Source organism: Stigmatopora argus, chromosome 14 (assembly GCF_051989625.1).
Source record: "Stigmatopora argus isolate UIUO_Sarg chromosome 14, RoL_Sarg_1.0, whole genome shotgun sequence".
Taxonomy (NCBI): Eukaryota; Metazoa; Chordata; class Actinopteri; order Syngnathiformes; family Syngnathidae; genus Stigmatopora; species Stigmatopora argus.
The window spans coordinates 13,982,486-13,993,667 of NC_135400.1; positions in this window are offsets into that span (position 1 = coordinate 13,982,486).

Below are 11,182 nucleotides of genomic sequence, written 5' to 3' on the forward strand. Positions count from 1 at the left end.
GATTTTGGCAGACGAAACAAACAATTGTGAGCTTTGGACGTCAAGGACAGTTTTAATATTACAACATATGAGCAACTAATGCAGCTTCAACTCTGTGTGGGGTAGAAATATACACGCCATTGCAGCAACAAAAAAAATGATAGCATAGATTTTCTTTATTGTTGTCAAAGTGCATAAATATTGCAAATGCAAAAGTTCTACTTCATATTTTTTAACAAAAGAGATTTTGCAACGGTTGCCGTATATAACAATATTAAATGCTGAAATGGTAATTCACTCATTTCATTTTCAGCTTATCTAAATTGGATTTGAATACAGAAATTGGGCAACATAATCAAATCCAGTAACAGTATCTGGTTGGATCCATCGTATTTTTTTTTTTTTACACACTAATGAAATTATTGAATTAGACTATTAAAAAATTATAAAACTCGCGCAGATTCATAACTATTGAAATGATGGAATAAATGCAAATATTAACAAAGACAGGACTTGCTTTAATCATCTCAAAGATAATCCTAACCCTTTCAATGTCGTATTAACTAAACCATTTATTCATAAATAACGCTAGCGTGTGTCATGTGCATTAACTTTATTTCATAATATAAAAACAGGAATGATCAGTTGTTGTTAAAAACAAAATAGTTAAAGAATTTTTGGCAAATTCATTCATTATGTGCAAACTCTACACAGGAGGACTGACCTGGAATCGAACCCAGGACCCCAAAACCGTGAGACCGCCATGATATGAGGACAGCAAATGACATTTCAATGCAAAGGAGAGGTATCCCAAATTTTGGCTGAAGCTGGAGGACAAATCAAGTGAGTAACGCTGCCGAGGGATTCACGCTTTTAGCTAGCTCGTTCATTATGTGGCAGTTAAGGCAACAAATCCCCCGGCGTCCCCACGCCTGCCACGGCCGTACCTTATAAATTGCTCTTTGTTTCATTAGCCGTCGTCTCTTTAGTCCAGTTCAGACAAATTAAACGAGTAGGCCATTTGTTAGGACTGCAAACATCTTGGAAATTCTCCAAAGACTTGCAACTGTTTTAGAGCCAAAATGTTCTCCCATTAAAACCTAAAGCGGTAAAACATATAATATAGGGGTCTCCAAACTACGGCCCGCTGCATAGTTTGGTTTTTTTGGGGGGGTACGGAGCAAATAATTAAGATGATGTTGAATAAGGCCCATAAAACAATCGTAAATAGAGCCTACATTCTTTTGAATTTCTCAGATTTAACACTAGATAGAGGTACTAAACGCCCTATTTTTTTTAATTGTTGTCAGAAACATCGAATTTCAGGATTTTGTTTTACATATTTAAAAAAAAATCTTGTTTGTGAGTTTTTTGATTTTTTTCATTTTGATCTGAAAAGTTTCTTTCAGTAATGTCAATAAATATACATTATTGCTTTCAAGCAGTTCAAAACTGTAATTACGATTAATCACATGCAGTCCATAGTTTCAGATTATATATTTTTTATGTTTTAAATCCCAAAATACAGTATTCTCATACCTCAGGATTAATTTGTTGGTATTAAGCCTGAAACTCATTCACAGCCATGAACATAAAATCGATAAATATAAATAACTGGACAGCAGCCCTGATACAATGGAAGGTCAACTTGGTTACAAATACGGTAATTAGCCGTCAGGAGTCACTACAAACACAGCGAGTGAAAATCTCTTTTCTGACTAATTGTGAACAAGAATCTTATTGGAATGTGTCTGTGAAATGAGATCTAAAAAATGGTGCTCTTTCTTCCCCCAAATTCCATCAGGAAGAGAGAATTGGAATGTGGCCTTGTTTGAGCCTATTATTGAAGAAAGTAACCTGATGAATTTTGTGCCACATCGCTAATGAGTGAAGTCGGAGTCGCTGACTTTGTGAACCGCAGAATTCGTGGAATGAAGTCCCGCTAATCAAGGTTGGTGACCCGCTCTGCTTTTTAACTCTTAAATATGCAACATAGAGCATCATTAGTCCTATGCCGCTGCATATAATTCACTTTTGGATCCTAATTAGTTAACAATAACACACAGACAGACCTTTTTCATGAAAGGAACTTTTTTTTAAATCAAAGATACTTTTTATTGAGAAAGTAGTAATGAGCCATAAAGCCTAAGCAGATGCACACCAATAAACACATTTGGACTAATTGGGGATTTACTCAATGATTTATACGATGAATTTTTATTTCGGAATGCTCCATTCATCATTACAACTTTTATCATACAAATTATTGAGAAAATGCAGAACAGTTTGCCCAATTACATCCAATTAGAATTGGATTACTTTTATCCGTTTTTAGGGCACTCGTTGAACTCATTGGCTGCCAGTCTGATTCTAACATAAACTGGTAAAATACTACTAGTACAACAACAACTACTAAATGACTACTACTACCACTACAACTACAACAACAATAGCTACTACTACTACTACTACTAGTACAACAACTACTACAATGACTACTGCTTCTACCACTACAACTACAACAACAATAGCTACTAATACTACAACAACAACTACTACACTGACGACTACTACTACCACTACAATTACAACAACAACTACTACACTGACGAATACTACTACCACTAGCTACTACTACTACAACAACTCCTACAATGACTACTACTACCACTATAACAACTAATACAACTACATCAACAATAGCTACTACTACTACCACTATAACAACTAATACGACTACAACAACAACTCCTACAATGACTACTACTACCACTATAACAACTAATACAACTATACAACTACATCAACAATAGCTACTACTACTACCACTATAACAACTAATACGACTACAACAACAATAGCTACTACTACTACCACTATAACAACTAATACAACTACAAAAAAATAGGTACTACTACTACAACAACAATAGCTACCACTACTACTACAACAACAATAGCTACCACTACTACTACAACAACAAAAATAACTACTACTGCTACAACTCCTACTATTACTACTACTATTAATACTACCACTACTACTACTATTACTACTACCACTATTTCTACTACTATTACTAGTACCACCATTATTACTACTATTACTATTACTACCACCACTACTACTACTACTACTAAGAATATTACTACTGCTACTACACTTTCACTTTTTCCGTGAGCGTTCGCCACAGCGGATCAACTTTTTCCATTTCAGTGGACCACCTGCTAAGTATTCTACCGTTTTGATCAAAACATTCCAGCATGGCAGCATGGCCACTCAACAAAGTCTCCTGCTCAGTCTTCTCCTCACAAATGCTCCTTTTAATATTGTGCCATACTTCACTTTCCCAACTTGTAGAAATATCATAGTTTATATATGTGATTATTCCTTTGAGGGCCCTCCAGGCACACGTGTAGATTCGCCTTGGAGGGTTTGATAAGTCCCCTTCAACTGGCCACTAATTGGCTCTAGGTACGTATCCGGCACTCAGGGAACATCCAGCTGGTGCACACTTTCTGCTAATATCCTATAGCTGCTTTGATGGAGTTTATGCATGGTGAAGTAGTCCACCGTGGCTAATTGAAATCTTCTCAAACCATAACTAAAAGCAGACGGGTATCACTCGCAATGCCATATGACAGGACACCATGTTTTTATGCATAATTGTAGAGTGGCTTGACGTGTCAGGTCTGATGCAATTTTTTTTTGAAGTCTCACTACTACCTCTGGGTGTACTTTACTCAAACCGATACCTGGCCTACCTTGGATTACGTTATCGGTTTCAACTATGCAGAGGCAAACAGTTCCGAAAATGTTTTTTATTGCATGAATTGAATGGTTGGATCTGTTTTAGTCTTGATCGTTGATTTCTGAATATTCTTGGACACGATTCAATTAGTTTATTAGTGTGTAAAAATCAATAGGATTTTAAAAGACTTAGTTTTAAATGTGCGTTATGCTAGATCAATGAAAACACGGGTTAGGTGGATGGACACACAAACCACCTGTTGCGTGACATTTAACAAATCTTTTCCATGCACATACACCCTGTTTTAATTTTTATTAGTGCGTGTTTCATTCCAAGGTTTCTGGTATTTAGAGCGTAGCTATTTCAGCGAGCCAACATGTGGGCGGCAAAGAAGGAAAAAAAACATCTCCCAGGCGTGTTCGAACGGACCGACAATCCTCGGTAATCTCACGAGGCCGTTTGCCGTTGCATAGCCGTAATTCTTGATGGAATTGCTAACATCAAAGCTCAGCATTGGGTTGCTTAGGCTACCATCTATAAAGGAGACCCACATTCGGGTTGTCTCAGCTCTCCTCACTAAAAGATGGCCTGAAGATGTCGTGGCTATAATGAGAAGAATAACAATACAAGTGCAGCTTGTGGTTTCTGTCATCATGGACACCTGAAGACGCCGTTTGGGAAAAGGATGATTCAGCGAGTTTTGGGAATCAAGCTCTTGGATGCAAATGAATTGGACTAATTGCTGGGTTTACTGTGAATGGCAACATTTTGGAGATGATGGAACCTGCAGGTGCAGTAAAAAAACAGACATTGATGGTTAAATGACAGGAAATGTAGGAGGCGCATTGCGGTTTCAAGCTGCCACGATTGGTACACGGTCAATTGGTCGCCGGTCTTTTGGTCGCCGATCTTTTGGTCGCCCGGAAGGTTATTGATAATTACCATTTAAATTGTTGCTCAAATTCCCTAAATACAAACTGCGAATTATTATTTAGTCATACTTAACGCCCTATTAATTATTAGGCTAAAGAAAAGCTCCATATTTCCCGGACTTTTATTGTTTTTTGTTGGAGAACTTGTTAAGACCCTGACTGACGTAGCTTCTTAAAGGGACAACGCATGTACATACAAACTCTTATACACTCACACGTCGGCTCAGTGAAACTGCTCAGGGCCATTGTTGGCTTTTATTGATGCGTAGACCGTGTTGTTTTACCTTGTTTTGTCGCCGGTCTTTTGGTCGCCCGTTGTCGCGGTCCGGGCGACCAAAAGACCGGCGAACAAAAGACGGCAACCAAAAGACCGGCGACCAATCGACCGCACACGGCCACGATTAGCTACAATAAAGTACAAATGTTGGCAAGCCAGCTGAAACTGAACAGAAGCTGGTCGGCGGAGGCCATTTCCAAGCTAGAGTTACCTTTTTTCTTTTAGACTTAAACCGGACTTCAGTACTCTGAACATCAACCTTCAAAATTAAAAATGTGAAAAATCAAGAAGGAAACACGGACACAAAATATCCGCCATCCACTTTTGGTCACCATATCGGATACAAGACGGCAAAGACACCACGTCGGAATGGACGATCTGAACTTATTAATGGTGCCATCTGTTTTTCATCCGTTCACAAAGCATTCTGCAACACCGATTTGTCAAAATGTGCTGCCTCTCCTGGTTTCGTGATATTCCCCGAAAGGACACAAGCGGAATTCCAAGTGTATCATTAACTGTTGGCTCCTTCCAACGGATGATCAGACAGGAGTGTGCGGCGAATAGATTATTCATAGCATCAGATAATTGTGGAGGACGCGCGTGGGAGCGCGTGAGGAAGCGACGGGGGCAACCAGCAGCTGTCTTCATCACCTTGGCAGCCCCGCGTTGAAGTGACTGCTTCACGTGGTCAACCAGAGAAGAGTAAAATAAAAGAAGCCCTTATTTCTCTGTTGTTGTCTTTTGAAGGCGTCGGAATTGGAAAGAAAAAACCGCTACAAAGCAAGGGATGAGTTTCCTTTCATGCGACGAAAATCTCCCGGAATAACACTTCAAAAGCGGGAACGCTGCCTTTTTAGAATGAAAGGAACATTTTCTCCTCTGACCTATGCTTTGGAAATACTAACAACATGCTGCTCATCGCTATTCAGAGGAGGCGCATGGCCATTTGAGTTCCGCGCACGTCTCGAATTAACACAACAATTTCGATCGTTACTGGGTTAGGTGGAGGTGTTAAGACTAAAAAAAAGGAAGGATAATGAATGCACGATTATGGCCAAGCTCGAATACAATACGTTTCACGGGACTGAAACACATGAAATGATTCCATTGGAAATGAACTCATTCACTGCTGTTGTAATGCGAATGTTCTACGCCGTTGACTAGCATACGAATCAATTGTTTTTCCACAAGGATGCCGTGAATAGGACATATTGTCAATGTACAAATGCATTGAAATTGAAAGCGTATCCTTCAAAGGTCCATTGATAAATAACCCACAAACTATAAAGCTTCACTATAATATTGAGAAATGGACCATTTTAGATATAATATTTAGATATTAATAGATGAATAGAAATGGATAAAAAGCCCTAACTAGTCAGTTTTTTTTTAGATCTAAATGTTTATTTGAGCTTTTTTTTCTTAGTAAGGGAAAACTCTTTAAAAAAAAAGCATTCCAAAAGGAACCAAAATAATATTTAAATTATGTTCAATAATAAAGTGGAAAACAGAAAATATTTTTATAGATTTATTTTTAGATTTTACCAAATGCTTTTTGAACTAAAAAGAAAGAAAAAAAATGGATTAAAATTGCAATTATTGATTTTAAAAAGTGGAAAATCAGGAAATATAATATACATCTATAATCTTCATGATCCTAAAACAGAAAGTCGGCACTCATGATTTACTTCCTCAGGCCGCACAAAACGATGCGGCGGGCCAGATTTGGCCCCCGGGCCGCCACTTTGACACCTGTGCCATAGAACATGCATTTTATTTGACAAGCCAAAATGAACTGAGTCACTTATTACTAATACTTATACTGTTCAAGAACTTTCTTTTCTAAATCTTTGGTGTTACATTACAAATAATGATCCTGTTTTCCAAGCTTGTGTATAAGCTTGTGTTATATACATCATAAACTGTGTGGTGGTCTTTCTTTTGTTAACTCGGACAGATGGATACAAATGTACTCCACGCCAACTGCATGAGGTCAAATCCGGCACTCGTTCATAAAACTATTTTCTTTTACGATGCCATCTGAAGGTCATGGAATCCGAACAAGAAACCAGTAACTCAATATGCCTCAACACAACCATCTGCTTCATCGGCCACATGCTTACTGTAGAACTCCAAAATTTGTTGGCTGTACTTTCATTAACGACTCAAACTTGTGGGTCGTTTATGGTACTCTATCATTTTATCTGGAATACTAAAAGGAAGTATACTAAAATTCAAATTGTGTCCCGGTTGATCATCAAGTTTGTCAGCAGAAACCCAGCAGGATTTCTATTAACATGCAATATGTTCTGCTTGGGCTTGTTAAAATAGATAGAAAAAGCTTTACTGTGGCTTTTAGTTAATTGCAAATGCAAAGTCTTTCAAACCTGAGTTTGGCCAGCGCCTGTCAAGCTTCAAGACAATTTGAACTCTAGACAAGCAACAAATGCCATTTGCGGTTAATCCTAATTGAACATATTGTATATTGGCCATGCAGCTTACTTGTCTTTGGCCCTTATTAATGGAGAATTCTAATGCGGTTTCTGCAATTGAAATAAGGGATAAACAAGTGTAGGGGTCTTGTCGAGGCCGGTAATGCTCGACTTGTCACTGCTACGCCACTAATTGGCCCCTAGGTGAAGACGGGATGGGGGGCTTTAGGCAGTGGGTGCTTTTATTTTTCATCCTGCAAATCCCCGGTGGTTTCATTTTAATTTCTCTGCACGCCAATGAAAAAGCAAAACAGAACAGAAAAGCCTTCTGTAGTCTTACGCAAGCTCAAGGAAGACCCTCACACGGTTATCGAGAAAGTTAATTACACAAGCTAATGAGACAAAAAAATGGAGATTTTACGCACTTTTGCGTTTCTGTACGCACAAAGATTTGCTCATACAAACCGGTTGTGTAAATTTTGAATTCAAATATCAGCGATACGACAGATTTGCGTTTTTGTCGTTGTCATGCAAACGTGGACTACATTTCAAACACAAACTGAACCAAAACAAACAAACTCAAACCCTAACTTACTTAAAATGTTGAGGTCAATTTACGGTACTCGGACGTTTCGTCGAAAGACGTTTGGTTCCTGGACGTTTGGTCCCCGGATGTATGGTCGACCGGACGTTTGGTCAACTGGACGTTTGATAGAACGGACGTTTGGTAGAACGGACGTTTGGTAGAGCGGATGTCTGATAGAACGGACGTTTGGTCGCCGGGTTGTTACTGTTGAAACTAGCTCTCAAAATTATAATCATGAGAGAGAGTGAGTTTAATATCTAAATATCTAATATCAAAGTATCAACAGTAAACTCTCTGTCATAATTTGACAGCGAGCGAACCCGGCGACCAAACGTCCGTTCTACCAAACGTCCGGGGACCAAACGTCCGGTCGACCAAACGTCCGGTTGACCAAACGTCCGTTCGACCAAACGTCCGGGGACCAAACGTCCGGGGACCAAACGTCTTTCGACGAAACGTCCGGTCACGCAATTTACCTAACCGAAATTCATTTTTTCATACGTCATCCTACCCGTTTATCCTCACCAGGGTCGCAGGGATGCTGGAGCCCATTCTAGCATGTAAACTCCAAAAAGTAAATATTCGAAGTGCAGTTTACGTAAAATGTTGCGTTCAATTTCCTTAACTGAAGCCCACTTTACCTAAAAAAATTCAGTGCAAACATTTGAATTCAAGAGAAATTCATTGACTTCCTATTTCACGTACAGCCTACTCTTTACTTTTCTTTAAAAAAACCCACAGTGTTGACTCGTCACTTCTGACAGTTTAAAAAAATCCCAATCCCAAGGGGCATGACTTCTGGGGTGAGTTTGCCGGCCCCCCCAGAGACGCCTAGTCATCTGACAAGGGGGATGAGCCGTCCCAAAAAAAAAAGCTTTCTGTCAAACTTCAGTTCTGAACTCTTCACCTATAAACTCCAAGTATTTCGAACACGGTTCAGGCAAAAGGTGCGGCGTTAGGTGTTCTCCCAATCGGCAACCCTCCTTCTTCCGAGTGGGCGTCGGGGATTAAAAATAGTCGGAAATAAACGGCGGTGTAGGCGTACGACTACAGGTACATCACATGAAAAAAAATAAATCTCAGCAGCCTAGTTTTGTAATAGATCCCTGAGTGGTTCGGCTTGGGAAAAAAATTGAGAGAGGGAAAACAAAAAGTCAGTGAAAGTCACATGCAATATTGACACTTTGAAGGGGAACAGAGAATAGTTATTGTTTGAGATGCCTAAAAAGTGCACTCGCACTGTTCAGGTGCACCTAAACTGCCAGAAGATCTTCTTCTGTGATGAAAAAAGTACTTTCCTTTCGTGGGAAGGATCTTCTTTTTTGGGAATTGCTGAGATGAATGTTTGAAAGCTCATATTTGTATTCCCGCAAGGAGAGTCGTGTCGACTATGAGGGCTACTCCAATCCAGTCGTTTATTGCTATTGTTAGCCTGGTTGAGTAAAGCACTCGCAGGTAAAATTAAAAAATAGAACATTAGATTTATGGGCAGGTCCTAATCAAAAGTAGGGCACAGTGATTGAGATGTTCCTAAAAAAAAACAATGACCGTGCACCTGATTTGGACTTTCGGACCGTCCTGCAATTCCAACTTTGATTTTGTGTCGGGTATTTTTTTATTTTAATCATATCTTAGTTAATACTGTGTAAAAAAATAAGCATGGCTGCTTTCAGTTTTGTTGTTTTCATTGTGGAAATGACTGACTGTGTTTCCATCAGACCTGATTTTCTTTCCGTTTTTAAAATATTGGAATTGCTTTTTATCTGTTTCCCATTTTGGAGACTTTAACATGGTTCAAAACTCACCAGTTTTTCAAACCTGTGTTAAATTATCTTGGTAAGTATTTTGCCACACAGTTTGTGTACAAATGGTCGTTGCTAATTGTGTGCCTGTATGGTTTTTCCCATTGCATTTAGCCTTAAACTAGCGTAAACTATGTTGTTGTTTCAAATAGAGAAAAATCTAATTGAATATTTGTTTAAGGTTTAGTTTGACAGTTGTAAAGTGGGTTGAAAAACATTTCTAAATTTTAATAATGGCATTTCACGGTTTGTGATCGGTCATATTTCAAGGCATTTCAAGGCATTTCAAGGATTTTTCAAACCGAGTGCAAACCACTTTAACCCGCTATATACTTGGTTGTCTTATTTTACTTTGTAAAGACATTAAATCAGCGAGTCTCCCTTGGCCACATTACTGTGTCAGTACAAGTTTCACAGAAAAAAACAACTGGCTTTGTTAGGGTGCTTTAAAAAAAGGCCACACAAGCCCTTTTCCCATATTTACTTCCTGCAGTCCCTTTTTTAAGTAGTTTGTGCAGATGGATGTGTTGTACAAACTCTTTACAAACCAGTACACATTCTTTCACGGATAAAAACAAAGTTTATGCTGTTATTTTTCCATGATAAACTAATGAAATACTAACCACTGTTTCAAGCAGGACAAAAACAGCCCATTACTGGATATATTATGAACATTTTACTGCTCCTTTGCCCTGTTTTGCAAAGTGGCGTTAATTGTTTCATATTCTTTGTTGGTTGTTGTAAAAGCTCTGAGGGACACACTTTTGTGTGTTCAACAATGGTGCCAAAAGTAATATATCCGTAAAACGCCGCAGGGCGTGGAGTGGAGTAGAAATAGTTTGTTTACTTTATGTTTGAGGACGTCAGAGTTAATCTTTGCCAGTTTGTCAACAATGTAGTCAGAAGGGAGCAGGATACACTTAGCCAAGGATATCCTCATGCATCACTGGCCAGATGCACGAAAAAAACATGAACAACAAGTGAATCAAAATGTTAGCAGTGTACTTTAAAGTCCTGCTGTCACGCATTTATACACACTTTTTTATCGAATCTTGTCAAAGAGGGTTTCGGAAATCAATGTTCAAGGCTCACTCAGATCCGTAACTATTGGAATTGGTCAATAAAAATCATTTTTTGGGACGGTTTTGCCTGCATTGTTGAAACCAACCGTATCGGCCTTGTTGTCTCGGTTTACGTGCCATTGGCGCATACCTGTCAACTTATGTTTTTTCCCGTATTTTATACGTTTTTGGATCATTTCATATTATGTACAAGGTATAACAACTTTGGTACGTGGAAAAATGTTTTACAAAAAGTATGTTTTTTTGTAAAAATCGATCTGGTCTTCCCCATTCCGGCTCTGATCCGGATTGTCTCGGTCACTGGTAGATTACGAAAATGTCATCGTCGATTGCTAATG